The sequence below is a fragment of the Montipora foliosa genome, chromosome 1, assembly GCF_036669935.1.
Source record: "Montipora foliosa isolate CH-2021 chromosome 1, ASM3666993v2, whole genome shotgun sequence".
Classification (NCBI taxonomy): domain Eukaryota; kingdom Metazoa; phylum Cnidaria; class Anthozoa; order Scleractinia; family Acroporidae; genus Montipora; species Montipora foliosa.
The window spans coordinates 51933551-51944174 of NC_090869.1; positions in this window are offsets into that span (position 1 = coordinate 51933551).

The window sequence follows — 10624 nt, forward strand, 5'->3', positions numbered from 1 at the left end:
CTTCCATCTTTTCTAATAGTCGCACGCTCGAAATTGTTTTTTCAGTTTTTATGTCTTTTAAAGCCCAATAAAGAACTTAAACCTATCCCAACAGTAGTGCTTCAGATGTTAGTAAACGCTCCTCTGCGTCGATGTAAAGAAAAGAAAGCAGCATTTTAAGGAAAACCTCGGCAAAACGTCCCTCGTTCACCCAATAATAAAAAGACATGGGAAACTTATCAAAAGCGTTTGTTTCAGCGTCAAAACGCAATCTTTTGTGAGAACTACCTTCGGAGGAGGTTGGAGTGATTTTGGAAGAATACCTTTCTCAATTCGTCAAAAATTGGTAATCTTACCGAAAACGATCGATTTAGTCTCAAAACGTAACATTTTTTCTCAAAACTGCTTTTTGGAAGCATCTTCAGGAGTTTTCAAGTAAGAGTCTCCAAAAGATCCTCACTCGATAAAAATGCCACGGACATTAGATACTTGCGAGAAACGTCCGTTTCATCGTCAAAACTCACTTTTTGTGAAAATTGACCTTTGGAAGCAATTTGAGGAATTTGGAGCAAGAGCCTCAAGAGCTTTCTTATTCCTTCGAAATTGGTTAGAGTTGGGAAATTTGTAAACAGCGCTCTCTTAAGCCTAAAAGCCCACCTTATTGTAAAAATTGCCATTTGCCAACGTTTTTAGCTGTCTTGGAAGGAAAACTCCAAAAAGATCGGTATTGAGTCAAAATTGCAATGAGAAGAGCAACTTGTCAAAGATTGTACTTGCAGCCTCATTACCTAACGTTTTGTCAAAAAACTTCCTCTTTGGGTAGAAATAACTCAAGAGATGAAAAAACTCGAAAAACAATCCTACGTTTGACCCTGAAAACTCGACTTTACGTTTGTGGAAACTGCCATTTAATAAGGTCTGAGTATGTTTTGAGTGCAAACCTCATAAATTCGTCATTTTTTTGTCGAAATCAAACCAAGTTGCGAAACCTATGAAAAACGTCTGTTTGAGCCTAAAAACACAACTTTCTCTAAAAACAGTCATTTGAAAGCCTTTTGAGCAGTTTGAGAGCAATAGCCTAACAAAAGATCCCATTGCATTAAAATGAGGTGAGGTGGAGAACTTGTCGAAACCGTTCTTTCACCCTCAAAACTTATTTTTCTCATTGGAGGTGTTTTGAGAATTGATGGAGACAAAAGCTCAAAAAGGTTCCTCATTCGACAAATATTGCACTGGCATGGCAAACTTGCAAAATACGTTGTGTTCAGCCTCAAAATACGCGTTCATTGTGAAAACTGCCATCTTGCAACATTTTAACCCGTCTTCGACCGAAAACATCGGCAAAACGTTTCTCGTTCACCCAATAACGAAGAGACAAGGGAAACTTGTGAAAAACATCTGTTTCACCGTCAAAACACAATTTCTTCTGAGAACTGCCATTTGGAGGAAGTTGGAGTTATTTTGATAGAATAGCTTTCTCAATTGGTCAAAATTGCACTGACATGATAATCTTGTCGAAAACGATCGATTTAGCCTCAAAACGTAACTTGTTTCTCAAAACTGCCCTTTGGAAGTATTTTCAGGAGTTTTCAAGTAAGAGTCTCCAAAGGGTCCCCACTCGGTAAAAATGCCACGGACATTAGATACTTTCGAGAACCGTCCGTTTCATTGTCAAAACTCACTTTCTGTGAAAATTGACATTGGAAGCAATTTGAGGACTTTAGAGCAAGAGCCTCAAGAGCTTTCTTATTCCTTCGAAATTGCTGAGAGTTGGGAAATTTGTAAACAGCGCTCTCTTAAGCCTAAAAGCCCACCTTATTGTAAAAATTGCCATTTGCCAACGTTTTCAGCTGTCTTGGAAGGAACACTCCAAAAAGATCGGTGTTGAGTCAAAATTGGAATGAGACGAGCAACTTGTCAAAAACGTTACTTGCATGCAGCCTCAATACCTAACGTTTTGTCAAAAAACTTCCTCTTTGGGTAGAAATAACTCAAGAGATGAAAAAACTCCGAAAACAATCTTACGTTTGAACGTGAAAACTCGACTTTACGTTTGTGGAAACTGCCATTTAATAAGGTCTGAGTATGTTTTGAGCGAAAACCTCGAAAATTCCTCATTTTTTTGTCGAAATCAAACCAAGTTGCGAAACCTATGAAAAACGTCTGTTTGAGCCTAAAAGCACAACTTTCTCTAAAAACAGTCATTTGAAAGCCTTTTGAGCAGTTTGAGAGCAATAGCCTAACAAAAGATCCCATTGCATTAAAATGAGGTGAGGTGGAGAACTGGTCGAAACCGTTCTTTCACCCTCAAAACACATTTTTCTTATTGGAGGCGTTTTGAGAATTGATGGAGACAAAACTTCAAAAAGATTCCTCATTCGACAAATATTGCACTGACATGGCAAACTTGTAAAAGACGTTATGTTCAGCCTCAAAATACAACTGTTTGTGAAATTAAAACTTCCATTTTGCAGCATTTTGAGCAGTCTTCGACCAAAAACCTCGGCAAAACGTTTCTCGTGCATCCAATAATGAAAAGAGAAGGGAAACGTTTCACCGACAAAACACATTTTTTTCTGAGAACTGCCATTTGGAGGAGGTTGGAGTGATTTTGGAAGAATACCTTTCTCAATCGGTCAAAATTGCACTGACATGGTAATCTTGTCGAAAACGATCGATTTAGCCTCAAAACGTAACTTGTTTCTCAAAACTGCCCTTTGGAAGTATTTTCAGGAGTTTTCAAGTAAGACTCTCCAAAAGGTCCCCACTCGGTAAATATGACACGGACATTAGATACTTTCGAGAAACGTCCGTTTCATCGTCAAAACTCACTTTTAGTGAAAATTGACATTCGAAGCAATTTGAGGACTTTAGAGCAAGAGCCTCAAGAGCTTTCTTATTCCTTCGAAATTGCTCAGAGTTGGGAAAAAAATTGTAAACAGCGCTCTCTTAAGCCTAAAAAGCCACCTTGTTGTAAAAATTGCCATTTGCCAACGTTTTTACCTGTCTTGGAAGGAAAACTCCAAAAAGATCGGTATTGAGTCAAAATTGCAATGAGAAGAGCAACTTGTCAAAGATTGTACTTGCAGCCTCATTACCTAACGTTTTGTCAAAAAACTTCCTCTTTGGGTAGAAATAACTCAAGAGATGAAAAAACTCAAAAAACAATCCTACGTTTGACCCTGAAAACTCGACTTTACGTTTGTGGAAACTGCCATTTAATAAGGTCTGAGTATGTTTTGAGTGCAAACCTCATAAATTCGTCATTTTTTTGTCGAAATCAAACCAAGTTGCGAAACCTATGAAAAACGTCTGTTTGAGCCTAAAAACACAACTTTCTCTAAAAACAGTCATTTGAAAGCCTTTTGAGCAGTTTGAGAGCAATAGCCTAACAAAAGATCCCATTGCATTAAAATGAGGTGAGGTGGAGAACTTGTCGAAACCGTTCTTTCACCCTCAAAACACATTTTTCTCATTGGAGGTGTTTTGAGAATTGATGGAGACAAAAGCTCAAAAAGGTTCCTCATTCGACAAATATTGCACTGACATGGCAAACTTGCAAAAATACGTTGTGTTCAGCCTCAAAATACGCGTTCATTGTGAAAACTGCCATCTTGCAACATTTTAACCCGTCTTCGACCGAAAACATCGGCAAAACGTTTCTCGTTCACCCAATAACGAAGATACAAGGGAAACTTGTGAAAAACATCTGTTTCACCGTCAAAACACAATTTCTTCTGAGAACTGCCATTTGGAGGAAGTTGGAGTTATTTTGATAGAATAGCTTTCTCAATCGGTCAAAATTGCACTGACATGATAATCTTGTCGAAAACGATCGATTTAGCCTCAAAACGTAACTTGTTTCTCAAAACTGCCCTTTGGAAGTATTTTCAGGAGTTTTCAAGTAAGAGTCTTCAAAGGGTCCCCACTCGGTAAAAATGCCACGGACATTAGATACTTTCGAGAACCGTCCGTTTCATTGTCAAAACTCACTTTCTGTGAAAATTGACATTGGAAGCAATTTGAGGACTTTAGAGCAAGAGCCTCAAGAGCTTTCTTATTCCTTCGAAATTGATGAGAGTTGGGAAATTTGTAAACAGCGCTCTCTTAAGCCTAAAAGCCCACCTTATTGTAAAAATTGCCATTTGCCAACGTTTTCAGCTGTCTTGGAAGGAACACTCCAAAAAGATCGGTGTTGAGTCAAAATTGGAATGAGACGAGCAACTTGTCAAAAACGTTACTTGCATGCAGCCTCAATACCTAACGTTTTGTCAAAAAACTTCCTCTTTGGGTAGAAATAACTCAAGAGATGAAAAAACTCCGAAAACAATCTTACGTTTGAACGTGAAAACTCGACTTTACGTTTGTGGAAACTGCCATTTAATAAGGTCTGAGTATGTTTTGAGCGAAAACCTCGAAAATTCCTCATTTTTTTGTCGAAATCAAACCAAGTTGCGAAACCTATGAAAAACGTCTGTTTGAGCCTAAAAGCACAACTTTCTCTAAAAACAGTCATTTGAAAGCCTTTTGAGCAGTTTGAGAGCAATAGCCTAACAAAAGATCCCATTGCATTAAAATGAGGTGAGGTGGAGAACTGGTCGAAACCGTTCTTTCACCCTCAAAACACATTTTTCTTATTGGAGGCGTTTTGAGAATTGATGGAGATAAAACTTCAAAAAGATTCCTCATTCGACAAATATTGCACTGACATGGCAAACTTGTAAAAGACGTTATGTTCAGCCTCAAAATACAACTGTTTGTGAAATTAAAACTTCCATTTTGCAGCATTTTGAGCAGTCTTCGACCAAAAACCTCGGCAAAACGTTTCTCGTGCATCCAATAATGAAAAGAGAAGGGAAACGCTTCACCGACAAAACACATTTTTTTCTGAGAACTGCCATTTGGAGGAGGTTGCGGTGATTTTGGAAGAATACCTTTCTCAATCGGTCAAAATTGCACTGACATGGTAATCTTGTCGAAAAAGATCGATTTAGCCTCAAAACGTAACTTGTTTCTCAAAACTGCCCTTTGGAAGTATTTTCAGGAGTTTTCAAGTAAGACTCTCCAAAAGGTCCCCACTCGGTAAATATGACACGGACATTAGATACTTTCGAGAAACGTCCGTTTCATCGTCAAAACTCACTTTTAGTGAAAATTGACATTCGAAGCAATTTGAGGACTTTAGAGCAAGAGCCTCAAGAGCTTTCTTATTCCTTCGAAATTGCTCAGAGTTGGGAAAAAAATTGTAAACAGCGCTCTCTTAAGCCTAAAAAGCCACCTTGTTGTAAAAATTACCATTTGCCAACGTTTTTACCTGTCTTGGAAGGAAAACTCCAAAAAGATCGGTATTGAGTCAAAATTGCAATGAGAAGAGCAACTTGTCAAAGATTGTACTTGCAGCCTCAATACCTAACGTTTTGTCAAAAAACTTCCTCTTTGGGTAGAAATAACTCAAGAGATGAAAAAACTCGAAAAACAATCCTACGTTTGACCCTGAAAACTCGACTTTACGTTTGTGGAAACTGCCATTTAATAAGGTCTGAGTATGTTTTGAGTGCAAACCTCATAAATTCGTCATTTTTTGTCGAAATCAAACCAAGTTGCGAAACCTATGAAAAACGTCTGTTTGAGCCTAAAAACACAACTTTCTCTAAAAACAGTCATTTGAAAGCCTTTTGAGCAGTTTGAGAGCAATAGCCTAACAAAAGATCCCATTGCATTAAAATGAGGTGAGGTGGAGAACTTGTCGAAACCGTTCTTTCACCCTCAAAACACATTTTTCTCATTGGAGGCGTTTTGAGAATTGATGGATACAAAAACCCAAAAAGGTTCCTCATTCGAAAAATATTGCACTGACGTGGCAAACTTGCAAAAATACGTTGTGTTCAGCCTCAAAATACCACTCCTTCTGAAAACTGCCATTTTGCAACATTTTGAGCCGTCTTCGACCGAAAACATCGGCAAAACGTTTTTCGTTCACCCAATAACGAAAAGACAAGGGAAACTTGTGAAAAACATTTGTTTCACCGTCAAAACACAATTTTTTCTGAGAACTGCCATTTGGAGGAAGTTGGAGTTATTTTGTAAGAATACCTTTCTCAATCGGTCAAAATTGCACTGACATGGTAATCTTGTCGGAAGCGATCGATTTAGCCTCAAAACGTAACTTGTTTATCAAAACTGCTTTTTGGAAGCCTTTCCAGGAGTTTTCAAGTAAGAGTCTCCAAAGGGTCCCCACTCAGTAAAAATGCCACGGACATTAGATACTTTCGAGAAACGTCCGTTTCATCGTCAAAACTCACTTTTTGTGAAAATTGACATTGGAAATAATTTGAGGACTTTAGAGAAAGGGCCTCAAAAGCTTTCTTTTCCTTCGAAATTGCTCAGAGTTGGGAAATTTGTAAACAGCGCTCTCTTAAGCCTAAAAGCCCACCTTACTGTAAAAATTGCCATTTGCCAACGTTTTTACCTGTCTTGGAAGGAAAACTCCAAAAAGATCGGTATTGAGTCAAAACTGCAATGAGAAGACCAACTTGTCAAAAACGTTACTTGCATGCAGCCTCAATACCTAACGTTTTGTCAAAAAACTTCCTCTTTGGGTAGAAATAACTCAGGAGATGAGAAAACTCGAAAAACAATCCTACGTTTGAACGTGAAAACTCGACTTTACGTTTGTGAAAACTGCCATTTGATAAGGTCTGAGTATGTTTTGAGTGCAAACCTCATAAATTCGTCATTTTTTTGTCGAAATCAAACCAAGTTGCGAAACCTATGAAAAACGTCTGTTTGAGCCTAAAAGCACAACTTTCTCTAAAAACAGTCATTTGAAAGCCTTTTGAGCAGTTTGAGAGCAATAGCCTAACAAAAGATCCCATTGCATTAAAATGAGGTGAGGTGGAGAACTTGTCGAAACCGTTCTTTCACCCTCAAAACACATTTTTCTCATTGGAGGCGTTTTGAGAATTGATGGATACAAAAACCCAAAAAGATTCCTCATTCGACAAATATTGCACTGAAATGGCAAACTTGCAAAAATACGTTGTGTTCAGCCTCAAAATACGTGCTCATTGTGAAAACTGCCATTTTGCAACATTTTAACCCGTCCTCGACCGAAAACATGTGAATCCATTAGTAGGGCTGACGCTCACATGATTCATATGGGGTAGAAACCTAGCACTTCACGTACACTCTAATCGGTTAAGTCTGTCCATTTACGTATAGCACGTTAGATTATTTTGGTCTCTTCCACATTAAGGAAGGGCGACGTGAGCTCTATTTACATGTACTTGCCTGTCATCACGGTTAATCCATGTAGAGACAGCAGTTTCACTCATGACCGATTCCTTTCAGAATTCATTTCGGCGGTTCGGTGGACTTCGTTGGCCAGTGAGGCAGTTAAGATCCGACCAAGTGTTAAATTTCGTTGGAGCCCGTAACGAGCTTGCTTTAGCTCTCACCGCGGTGGATTACATTGTGATTACCAGAGAATTGGTGAAGAATGCCTGCGACTGGATCCAGATGAAAATTAATGTCCCAATGGCAAGCTACATTAAGTGGCGCTTGGGAAAGACAAATCCGAAGTGTTTAGAAGTATCCTCGGTCCCTTGCTAGAGAATCATTGAAGACAATTGGACGATGAATCCCTCAGAACCTTCATGGTAGATAGAGAGGCTGAAGCCATAGTCAACAGCCGTCCACTTCCGACGGATGACCTCACATCCAAGGAAACCACTGACCCTCTAATACCAAACCATCTCCTTACACAAAAGTCGCAAAGGGGTCCTTCCACCTTCTAGAGTCTTTCAGCGAGCAGACCTATATTCGAGGAAAAGGTGACGTCGCCTTCAACATCTCGCGAATTAATTTTGGCAAAGATGGAGAAAGAGCTACTTGTGTTCCCTACAGAGCCGTCAGAAGTGGTTCAGACCACACAAGAATCTCCAAGTAAACGACGTCGTCATTTTCAAGGACGGAGTTCTCCCAAGAAATTGCTAGAAACTAGCTAGAGTGGAGGAAACTTACCCTGGTTCTGATTCTTCACAATAGTGGCCGACCTACAAAGCCAGTGGTCTATTTGGAAAGGCCTGTCCATAAGCTGATTTTCCTGATCCCCCAAGACTGAGGAAAACTGGGAAATCCTCATCGAGAAACCAGGCAAGCAAGGCTTGCAGTGCAGAGAGATACAGTACAATAATTCTTTTGACAGAACTCATGCTAATCGTTGATTGTTCCGCTTTGTTACTTATAAATTACGATTACAATTTAGGGGAGCGATGTAAAGGATTGCGTCACAATGTTTCCGTTTTTTGTCATTGTCGTGATTTCCGCTCCAAAGTCGAATAATAAAAAGGATAATTCGGGGATGGGCGTGCAGACATTAAAGACCATAAGATAGGATTTCCCTCACTGATAAAACATTAGTCCTTAACCGGAGGAAAGAGGAATATTTCATTGTTGTAAGTAGCTTATCATCAATAAATTCTCATTAGTTCCATGATTTCGTGTAAGTCTATGTTATAGTCGTGTTGCTAAATTTTCTTGTGTCGATTTCACAAGAGTTCAATTATTCCTTTAATCTTTTGTAATAGTCGCACGCTCCGAATTGTTTTTTCAGTTTTTTATGTCGTTTCAAGCCCAATAAAGGATTTAAACCTATCCCAAGAGTAGTGCTTGAGATGTTAGTGAACACTCCTCAGCGTCGATATAAAGAAAAGAAACGAAGATAAATGCAAATCTCTCACACTGGCGGCGGCGTTTTGAACATTGTTGGAGACAAAACATCAAAAAGCCTCCTCATTGGACAAAAATTGCATTGGCATGGCAAAATTGCAAAATGCGTTACGTTCAGCCTCAAAATACAATTTTTTGTGAAAACTACCAATTTGCAGCATTTTAAGGAAACCTCGGCAAAACGTTTCTCGTTCACCCAATAATGAAAAGAGAACGGAAACTTGTCAAGAACGCTTGTTTCAGCGTCAAAACGCAATCTTTTGTGAGAAATGCCATTTGGAGGAGGTTGGACTGATTTTGGCAGAATATCTTCTTCAATTCGTAGAAAATTGAAATGACATGGTAATCTTTCGAAAACGATTGCTTTACCCTCAAAAAGTTACGATTTTGTTATTAACTAGTCACCCGTTCCTCGCTCTAGTTTTTTAAAATTCAGTGTAACAGTTTTAACCGTCACTTCTGATGATGTATGCTGCAACATACGAAACGTCAAGTATAAAATGAAAATGTTTGTAACCACTGTTTGTTTTCTTTTCCTGTTGAAATTGAAATGGCCAAAGGACAAAAGTATTTAAAAAGCTTTCTTATTCCTTCGAAATTGCTCTGGGTTGGGAAATTTGGAAACAGCACACTCTTGATCCTAAAAGCCCACCTTATTATAAAAATTGCCATTTGCCATTTTGCCAACATTTTTAGCTGTCTTGGCAAGAAAACGCCAAAAAGATCGGTATTGAGTCAAACTTTCAATGAGGAGAGCAACTTGTCAAAAATGGTACTTGCAGCCTAAATACGCAACGTTTTGTCTAAAAAACTTTCTCTTTGGGTAGAAATAACACAAGAGATGGGAAACTCGAATACAAACCTTCGTTCGAACCTGAAAACTCGACTTTACATTTGTGGAAACTGCCATTTAACAAGTTCTGAGTATATTTTGAGGAAAAACCTCGAAAATTCCTCATTTGGTCCAAATCAAACCAAGTTGCGAAAGCTATGAAAAACGTCCGCTTGAGCCTCAGAACGCACCTTTCTTGGAAAACAGTCACTTAGAAGCCTTTTGAGCAGTTTTGGAGCAAACGCCTAACAAAGGACTTCATTGTGTTAAAATGAGGTGAGGTGAAAAACATGTCAAGAACCTTCCTTTCACCCTCAAAACACAAATTTTTCTCGTTGGCTGCGTTTTGAGAATTGTTGGAGACAAAACCACAAAAAGGTTCCTCCTTCGACAAAAATTGCACTGACATGGCAAACTTGTAAAAGACGTTATGTTCAGCCTCAAAATACAGCTGCTTGTGAAATTAAAACTTCCATTTTGCAGCATTTTGAGCAGTCTTCGACCAAAAACCTCGGCAAAACGTTTCTCGTGCATCCAATAATGAAAAGAGAAGGGAAATTTGTCAAAAACGTTTGTTTCAGCGTCAAATCGCAATTTTTTTGTGAGCACTGCCATTTGGAGGAGGTTGGAGTGATTTTGGAAGTACACCTTTTTCAATCGGTCAAAATTGCACTGACATGGTAATCCTGTCGAAAATGATCGATTAGCCTCAAAACGTAACTTTTTTCTCAAAACTGCCTTTTGGAAGCATTTTCAGACGTTTTGGAGGAAACGTCTTCCAAAAGGTCTTCACTCAGTAAAAATGCCACGGACATCAGATACTTGTGAGAAACGTCCGTTTCATCGTCAAAACTCACTTTTTGTGAAAATTGACATTTGGGAGCAATTTTAGGACTTTTGGAGCAAAAGCCTCAAAAGCTATCTTATTCCTTCAAAACTGCTCGGGGTTGGGAAATTTGTACACAGCTCTCTCCCAAAATCCAACCTTATTGTAAAAATTGCCATTTGCCAACGTTTTTAGCTGTCTTGGAAAGCCAACATGCATTCGACAAAAATTGCACTGACATGGCAAACTTGTAAAAG